This window comes from Protomyctophum bolini, assembly GCF_963924005.1.
Source record: "Protomyctophum bolini genome assembly, chromosome: 5".
Taxonomy (NCBI): Eukaryota; Metazoa; Chordata; class Actinopteri; order Myctophiformes; family Myctophidae; genus Protomyctophum; species Protomyctophum bolini.
In genome coordinates, this window is record NC_137866.1 from 12,099,371 (window position 1) to 12,109,866 (window position 10,496).

The following is a 10,496-nucleotide window of genomic DNA, read 5'->3' on the forward strand; positions in this document are numbered from 1 at the left end:
TCATTTTTGAAGATTTGAAAAAAATGACGAAATGACAAAAACGATGGGTTATAGCCCATGTTTTTTGAAATTTTGGAAAAAAAAGTTAGCCTCGTTTCTCATCATTTTGGACCGTGGGCTATAGCCCATATCGTACGGCATACTATAGCGCGCCGTTTTTCATCATTTTTGAAGATTTGAAAAAAATGACGAAATGACAAAAACGATGGGTTATAGCCCATGTTTTTTGAAATTTTGGAAAAAAAAGTTAGCCTCGTTTCTCATCATTTTGGACCGTGGGCTATAGCCCATATCGTACGGCATACTATAGCGCGCCGTTTTTCATCATTTTTGAAGATTTGAAAAAAATGATGAAATGACAAAAACGATGGGTTATAGCCCATGTTTTTTTTAATTTTGAAAAAAAAAGTTAGCCTCGTTTCTCATCATTTTGGACTGTGGGCTATAGCCCATATCGTACGGCATACTATAGCGCGCCGTTTTTCATCATTTTTGAAGATTTGAAAAAAATGACGAAATGACAAAAACGATGGGTTATAGCCCATGTTTTTTTTAATTTTGAAAAAAAAAGTTAGCCTCGTTTCTCATCATTTTGGACCGTGGGCTATAGCCCATATCGTACGGCATACTATAGCGCGCCGTTTTTCATCATTTTTGAAGATTTGAAAAAAATGACGAAATGACAAAAACGATGGGTTATAGCCCATGTTTTTTGAAATTTTGGAAAAAAAAGTTAGCCTCGTTTCTCATCATTTTGGACCGTGGGCTATAGCCCATATCGTACGGCATACTATAGCGCGCCGTTTTTCATCATTTTTGAAGATTTGAAAAAAATGACGAAATGACAAAAACGATGGGTTATAGCCCATGTTTTTTGAAATTTTGGAAAAAAAAGTTAGCCTCGTTTCTCATCATTTTGGACCGTGGGCTATAGCCCATATCGTACGGCATACTATAGCGCGCCGTTTTTCATCATTTTTGAAGATTTGAAAAAATGACGAAATGACAAAAACGATGGGTTATAGCCCATGTTTTTTTTAATTTTGAAAAAAAAAGTTAGCCTCGTTTCTCATCATTTTGGACCGTGGGCTATAGCCCATATCGTACGTCATACTATAGCGCGCCGTTTTTCATCATTTTTGAAGATTTGGAAAAAATGACGAAATGACAAAAACGATGGGTTATAGCCCATGTTTTTTTTAATTTTGGAAAAAAAAGTTAGCCTCGTTTCTCATCATTTTGGACCATGGGCTATAGCCCATATCGTACGTCATACTATAGCGCGCCGTTTTTCATCATTTTTGAAGATTTGAAAAAAATGACGAAATGACAAAAACGATGGGTTATAGCCCATGTTTTTTGAAATTTTGGAAAAAAAAGTTAGCCTCGTTTCTCATCATTTTGGACCATGGGCTATAGCCCATATCGTACGGCATACTATAGCGCGCCGTTTTTCATCATTTTTGAAGATTTGAAAAAAATGACGAAATGACAAAAACGATGGGTTATAGCCCATGTTTTTTGAAATTTTGGAAAAAAAAGTTAGCCTCGTTTCTCATCATTTTGGACCGTGGGCTATAGCCCATATCGTACGTCATACTATAGCGCGCCGTTTTTCATCATTTTTGAAGATTTGAAAAAAATGACGAAATGACAAAAACGATGGGTTATAGCCCATGTTTTTTGAAATTTGGGGAAAAAAAGTTATCCTCGTTTCTCATCATTTTGGACCATGGGCTATAGCCCATATCGTACGGCATACTATAGCGCGCCGTTTTTCATCATTTTTGAAGATTTGAAAAAAATGACGAAATGACAAAAACGATGGGTTATAGCCCATGTTTTTTTTTATTTTGAAAAAAAAAGTTAGCCTCGTTTCTCATCATTTTGGACCGTGGGCTATAGCCCATATCGTACGTCATACTATAGCGCGCCGTTTTTCATCATTTTTGAAGATTTGAAAAAAATGACGAAATGACAAAAACGATGGGTTATAGCCCATGTTTTTTGAAATTTTGGAAAAAAAAGTTATCCTCGTTTCTCATCATTTTGGACCATGGGCTATAGCCCATATCGTACGGCATACTATAGCACGCCGTTTTTCATCATTTTTGAGGATTTGAAAAAAATGACGAAATGACAAAAACGATGGGTTATAGCCCATGTTTTTTGAAATTTTGAAAAAAAAAGTTATCCTCGTTTCTCATCATTTTGGACCATGGGCTATAGCCCATATCGTACGGCATACTATAGCACGCCGTTTTTCATCATTTTTGAGGATTTGAAAAAAATGAAAAAATGAAAAAAACTATGGGTTATAGCCCATGTTTTTTGAAACTTTGAAAAAAAAAGTTATCCTCGTTTCTCATCATTTTGGACCATGGGCTATAGCTCATATCGTACGGCATACTATAGCACTATATTTCTAAAAGTATGAAACATTTCAAAGATTCCTTTTCAGGCAAGCATGTCCACCGTAAGATGAACCTAAGTAGGCTAGAATGGGGTTGGTAGGTTTAAGTACTGTATGTAGGACTAGTAGCATGCCAAAGTTTGTGCTATTGCCATAGAGAATGCATTGGGCGTTTAAGTTAAATAACTCAGAAACTACAAAACATTTCAAAGTAAAAAGTTACAGCATGTGTCTCCATAGTAAGCTGAATAATAAAAAGTGTGCTGAATAACAAGTTCTAACAAAACTCCATGTACCAAAAGTAGGCAGTTTCGGCGGCCAGAGCCATGACTTCTTGTGCCAAGTTTGGACGCAGATGACCAAGTTGTGTGCTGTTGCATACCACGTGCACAAACACAACATCCACAGACCGTAGACCTATAAAGCATTGGTACGCCGAGGAGAGCATCATGGCTTACTGTTACATATCAGGCCAGGCTCTCACAGTTTACTCTGAGAGACAATACAGAACCAGCCTACATGCAACAATCCACCCCTCCCTCCACTTTATACCTCTCTCTTTTCGCTACCCCCGATCCCCTCCCCCCTTTTTTTCTTTTATTTATTTTTCTTTTCTTTTTTGCTCCTTTCATCATATATGAAAGATGGAGGGAAAGCCCTCCTGGCCACTTCTGTTGCACCCCCCCCCCCCCCCCCCCCCCCCCTTCCAAAAAAAAACCCCAGGTCCTCTGAGAGAGCCCCGCAAAAAACACCTTGCACGCACGCACGCACGCACGCACGCACGCACACACACACACACACACACACACACACACACACACACACACACACACACACACACACACACACACACACACACACACACACACACACACACACACACACACACACACACACACACACACACACACACACTTTCATTTTCTGTGCCCACCACTTCAAACACATGAAAGGATGCTCTGCAGGGACCAAGGCGAAAGGGAGAGTCGGAAGATGGAGAAAAGAAAAGAAAAAAAGGGGGGGGGGTTAAAAGCAGCCCCAGTGCTTGAGAGGAAGGTGTGTGGCAGGGGAGAGAGAGAGAGGGGGAGAGAGAGAGAGACAGATGATGAGGGAGTGGGGAAGGCTAGGAGGAAGAGAGGGAGGGGGGCATATGACCCCTCTCTCAGACGCCCACCGCCAGAGACCATGGTCAGTGTCAAGGGGCTCTCACTAAAGCCATTCACATCAGAACTCTCCAGATAGAAGATGCCTGTCCCCCTGTCCCCAACCCCTGATCCCAACCTGTCCCCCAACCTGTCCCCCTGTCTCCCAACCTGTCCCCCAACCCCTGATTCCAACCTGTCCCCCACCCCTGATCCCAACCTGTCCCCCACCCCTGATCCCAACCTGTCCCCCTGTCTCCCAACCTGTCCCCCAACCCCTGATTCCAACCTGTCCCCCACCCCTGATCCCAACCTGTCCCCCAGCCCTGATCCCAACCTGTCCCCCTGTCTCCCAACCTGTGGTAGAAAAGGAGTGACAGCCAGCAGAGAGGTACAGTATATCTTTCCTGACAAAGCACTAGCGTGCAAGCTTGTTATAAGGAGGAGGGATGGAGTGTGGTCAGAACATGAACTAGTGGGAAGAGGGATACAAACCAGCAAGCCTGGCTGCATGCTGCCTGCCTACATGCAGGCTTGCTGCCTGCCTACAGCAAGCCTGGTTCCAGTGGGATATTTAAAACTTTTCAGGTCGAGACCCAAAAGAGATTAGAGACATTTGCCCCAGACCACTTTGCGAGGGGTTGTGTCACTTTGCGAGGGGTTGTGAATTTATGGATGGGCTATTTTCACTACTTATGTTTATTATGGAATTTAATTTTTCATTAAATGTATGAAAAGAAAATGGGATTTATTTTATGCAGGTAAGAATGGGATTTTTACTTGCGTCACTCGTGACCCACAAATGGGTCACGATACTGTATAGTGTCACCTGACCCAGTGATTTAAAGCATTGGGTTAATTACATTTTAATGTTTCATTCTGCAATATTTCCTTAGTTGTAAAATTAATCATGACCAATTGTGTAATTTTGACCAAAATATTGATTTGACCTAGCTTTTCTTTGGACACAAAATCATGTCTTTGGGACTGCCAGGGCCTACAGCTAATGCCCATCAAGTTTAATTCAATCTGACCATCTATTCTCAGTTTTGACCTTAAAATTGATTGTGACCTTGACCTTGACCGTTTGACTTTGTTAAGCCAAATGTTGAGCATCTGTTCGGGGCAGCCAACTGATCATTTGCATGAATTTGCATGAATTTTCATGAATATAGGCCCGGCCATTCTTCAGTCGTTTACAGACTGGCACACAGACAGGAATGATTACAATACCCTAGCTGGCTTACCAAGCATAGCTGCGAGCTGGGTAAAAATACACTATGTAGACTAGCAGTTCTACTGTACTGTACTGTACTGTACTGTACTGTACTGTACTGTACTGTACTGTACTGTACTGTACTGTACTACTGTACTGTACTGTACTGTACTGTACTGTACTGTACTGTACTGTACATACTTGCTGCTGCTTTGAATGTCGCATGATACACTGCTGATACACTGCTGATACACTGCTACACACAGAGTTCTGCTGATACACTGATACACTGCTGCACACAGAGTTCTGCTGATACACTGCTGATACACTGCTACACACAGAGTTCTGCTGATACACTGATACACTGCTGCACACAGAGTTCTGCTGATACACTGATGATACACTGCTACACACAGAGTTCTGCTGATACACTGATACACTGCTGCACACAGAGTTCTGCTGATACACTGATGATACACTGCTGCACACAGAGTTCTGCTGATACACTGATGATACACTGCTGCACACAGAGTTCTGCTGATACACTGATGATACACTGCTGCACACAGAGTTCTGATGATACACTGCTGATACACTGCTGCACACAGAGTTCTGCTGATACACTGATGATACACTGCTGCACACAGAGTTCTGCTGATACACTGATGATACACTGCTGCACACAGAGTTCTGCTGATACACTGATGATACACTGCTGCACACAGAGTTCTGCTGTGTTGGGGGATGTTAGAGGAGCTGTAAAGCTACTGAAGGAGGTTATGAAAATGGACATTTGGTAGATTTTAATGTGACAAAAATACAGCTGCCAGGTGAAGAGTGAGCAGGAACTTGACATAATTGTTGAATTAAAGTTTTGAAGAGATGTAAGTCACAGCAGCATTGTCACCTGCAGCTCATTCTGATGATACAATAAGTGAGCCAATTATTCTATTAATTTGTCATGCTTTCACATTTCCTGGGTGGCCTCTTGTTGTGCCACATATCTATTTGGTGAAAAGATGTGCAGACATATAGGAATAATGCTTGAACATGAATAGTCTTCATATGTTGTTTCTGTTCGCAAGTTCGCAAGCCTTTTCCTACATTTAAAAAAAAAATCTGTAAGTGTGTCTGTTGTTTGGGTGTCAACGTTTACAGGAACGGGTAAAACTATTTAGACAAAGGTTTGGCTCTGATCCTTAAATCCCTTTTAATTTGGCTCTGGAGCTGGGGCTCTAAACCAATTTGGTTTGGGATTGATCAAAAAGGCACCTGTGTGTGTGTGCTTTTCTCAAACACTTTCAAAGGGAAAGAAGAAGTGAAGCTATATCAGGATGTTTTTTTTTCCTATAAGGCTCCATTTCTAGCAAACAAAGTTTTCTAATATCAACTCAGTTGATAGATAGTATGAGCTCCCTGATGCCAAAGGAACGGGAGAGAGGGATATGAGCAACACCAAAGACTTGGCTGCCAGGATGAGTTGGCAAAGCCAGTGCTGCCGATGGCTCATCAGCCGCTTAGAGGAATCATGTACATGCTCTCTTCTTCCCACACACACACACGCACGCAATGACGCACGCACGCACACACATTTCACAGAAAATGCAAGCACACTCTTGCGAAACTTTTACTATGATGTGTTTTAAATGGTACGTGTGATTTCCTGTAAGTTGTTGCCAAAACATCCAGGCATCATTAATAATCTATAAACTTGCATCCTGTATGTATCTGTTTAGTTTTTTATCTCATTATTTTAGTAGTAGAATATTTACTCTCTCTCCTCATTTCCGAGTTGGACCATTTATACGTTCCCTGACCTTTACTTCTTCCTGCTCGTCTTCCCCTCTACTATTGTCTGTACTTCTTCTTCTTCTCCCGCACAAATAAAGTAAAGCTTAAAATGTGACTCGGAAGGGAGTAAAGGGAATGTGTGTGCAGAATGTAAAGAGAGGGATTGTGTGGAAACTACCAAACGACCTGAAATGTGCTGTAGAAGTGAAGAGCGTATTTTCTGCATTGCACCACAGCGTTCGCCTCAAGCCGGCAAGGCTTCTGGGAAGGGAAGCCGACCATCAGACTGCACCCTGGGCCATAAAACCCCCACAATGCACTGCACCTCTCCTCCAACTCCTCTCAGGCACGGGGGAAATAAGGCAATTAAAACATTTATAGGCTTCGCCCCCTAGATTTGCGGCCGGCAATTAAAAATCATTACTAATCAAATAAAAATAAAAGTAGCTCAAAGTACAATTCGGCGGGGCATTGATCAGATTTATGCTACTGCAAAAAGGACTCATAAAGCCTGGTGGCAATTAATGTTGTGTTTTTTTCATAAAAAAAGAAGAAAAAAGGAAAGAAAAACAGGAGAAAAAGGTTACCAGTTAATGGCAGGCAAGTTGAAAGACGCAGCGAAACGAAAATAAAAGCCAACTTGTAAAAACCCAAACGAGACAACTTTTCTCGTTTTCTCTTTTTCCCCCATCAAACCGCAGTCGTGTCTCTAAAACCCACAAAACTGTAATATCACAACCGAGCACTAGTAAACTTTTACGTTGCAAAAGAAAACCGAGGAGAAAAAGAAACACAAGGGTGCTGGGTGTGGGGGGGAGTGGGCGGGTGGTGGGCCACGCCTGTGTTTTCCAGGGTTCTGGGAGATTTAGAGCGCTTGGCCGGCGGCCAGGGAGAGCGTCCGGATCGATGGAGGCGGTGGTGCGTGCGCGGGCTCCGAGCGTGGTTTACAACCGGGGGGCGCGGCGGTCAGAAATCACCCCGAGTGACACTTTGACATCGGGTGGGCAGGCGCCGCAAATAGAAATGTCAGCATTCTTCCGTGGCTGGAGTTTTACACTGCCAGCCAGGTTGGCATGCCTTAAGACAGTACACAGAACACAGTGCTACAGTACAGAGCATGCAGCAAAGTAGCAGTGTGCCTGGATGACTCGCTGACACCTGATGGAGGGGAGATGTTGTTTATAAGGGCTGTGAGGCACTGCTTCTGGAAAAAGGAACTCTTTGAGTCACTTCAAACTAAAGAAAGCTGAAGGAAAGGCAGGCTGTTGTGTAGATCAGTTCCTACTGCACAGGAGGAGCTATTTCTAAGTTGAAGCTCAGCATCAGCTACTGTACAGTATACGCCTATGAAAAACATAGATGAAATAAAGATAAATTAATCACTTCATAATTATTAACTATTTAAATTCTATGGTCCCCCAGGGGTCTATACTATAGGTCGTCTCCTTTTGTCTCTCTCGACATAATAATATATTTGTCGAAAATAGATGATGTACAAGCTCACAAGAGCTTTCGCAAGCGAATTGCGAGCTTGTTGATCGGATATTTTCTGCAAAGGTTCGACTCTAAAATAAGGACGTTAGGGTTCATGTGGTTATGGGAATGATGGCCACACACACAGGCATGCACAGTTGCTGTATCCTATAAGTTCAGTTAAACCTATCTGTGGGACACGTCGTAAAACCAACTAATCTGCAACGCCTTTTCAGGGTGACCTCATCGCCTTCGTTTTCAAAATGATGTGGTGAAGATGATTTTACAGTCCAGGCATTTAGCTGACACTCTTACTCAGGCTGACGGACAACTATAGCACCGCCATCACGTCAAGCTACCGCTCCAAAATGACCAACATTACCAGCAGCCAACAGCAAGGAGAACGAGGGTCACTGTGGCCTATCAGCTAAATAATATTCCAGTAATCGAGGACAAGATGGGGATGAGAGCTAAGAATAGGGTGTAAAAGAATGTTTTTGGCTGGATAATCTCTCGCACGCGCACACACACACACACACACACACACACACACACACACACAATGACACAAAGCATGTAATAAGCTGTATATTTTGTGTGCACTTGGACCGTGGCTGGGGAGGTCTATGTGGCTGGGAAGCTGTGGCCCCTTTTCCACCAAAATAACTCATGGTTCTAGAACTGGTTCCGTTATTTATTTTTTATGATGGTTTATAATAATACATCTGCATCTTCCGACCTGAACACTAGTGACACGTCCACTTTGGTTCTCACTTCAGGGCAACAAGAAGAATTGTTGGTTTCCGGTTCCGAACCAACTTTTAGGGTCCTGAACTGAACCAATTAGTTTAGTTCAAAATCAGCTGGGGAGAAAAGAACAGAGCCGGTTCAAACCCGGTGGAAAAAGGACGTGTGTGTGATGACAGTCCCACAGTCTCTCTCTCTCTCTCTCTCTCACACGCACATACTGTACACACAGGACTCTGTGGAGCGACTCGGAGCGAGGCTGTGTGTGTGCATTGCAGACTGACCGTGGGTGGGCAGCCCCATGTTGCTGGCCAGCTGGTAGAGGCGTTGCTGTTGCTCCTCGTAGGACCCGTGCTCGCTGAGGGCAGACATCATGCGTCTGTAGTGCTCCTCTGGGCTCATGTGGCCGTGGCCTCCCCCTGCCTCCAGCGCCGGGCTGTGGGAGTTCTCTGCACAGTGGGGAGAGTCCACAGAGAGACACCGCAGTTACAATCAGTCACCAGTAGGCCGTGTAGTTACATAAGCACAATTATCCGAGACAATTTGAATAGTTTTCGCGTAAATTGTTAGAAAGAAATACATTTTTAAACATATAAAAAGCAGGTATTTTTGAGGGGCACTAACCCCTCCACCGCCTATAGCTTGGTGCGTGCCAGCGCCATTGAAAGGAGAGTTCTGCCAATGAGGGGGCAGAAAACAGCCCGGTCGTTTGTCGCTCTAAAGCCCATAGACTCCAATGCATTCCGTAAACTTCCGGTTCGGTCCTTTGTCAAGCCAATAGAAGTCTATGTAGAAGAGCTGCCATTGGACTCACTGGCCCCATGAAGTGAACGGAGGTGCCGTAACTCTCTCATCTTTACGACTCTGGTGTGTGCAGCAAAGTCTACAGACTTGTTATGTTTGCTTTAAATATGCCCTTGTGACATCGTGTGACAGTCACCGTGGGCGCCCCTCACTTCACACACCGAGTGTGATTCTTTAAAAAAATATATATTTCGAAAGTATACCATTATTAAATACTGAGGCTCACACCACTGATCTGATATGCCCATATATGACCATATCAGAGGCACCCAGGGGACACATGCACAAATCTGTGTAACGAGGACATGGACAATGTTTCAACACAACGCGTGTCTTCGTCAGTTTAGTTGACACTAGTTTTTGCGTGTCTTAAGTACCAGGTCTTATTCCCTAACTTGAGTAAACTAAAGACCTGGAGACGTGGTCAATGCTCTTTGGCCACTCAGAATAGCCAAATGGCATTGATCTTAATCTTATTGATACTTAAGACACGCAAAATACAGCCCTAGGGGTGTAACGATACATTTCAACAGCAATACATGGTTGGCGATACGATACATGGACTAAATTGGTTCATTATGGCGATATGATACGATTCAATGATTTAAAATCGATACAGTAACTATTTCGCAAATACATGAAATATGTGTGAAACTTGTGCAGGTTTTTAAGGGAAACACAGTGATTCTCTGGCAAATACATGAACATATATGGACAAACCCACACCATGACATATAGAATACACACATTTTGTGTGGAGCTATATGGAATGGAAAAGTAATTAAACCCCTCTTTTTCTTCATTCTCCTTAAAATTGCTAAATACAATGCACACGATACGATATGTTGCTGTTTAGACATCGATATACTTAGATTTCTTTCAATTAAATTACTATATCATTACACCCCTA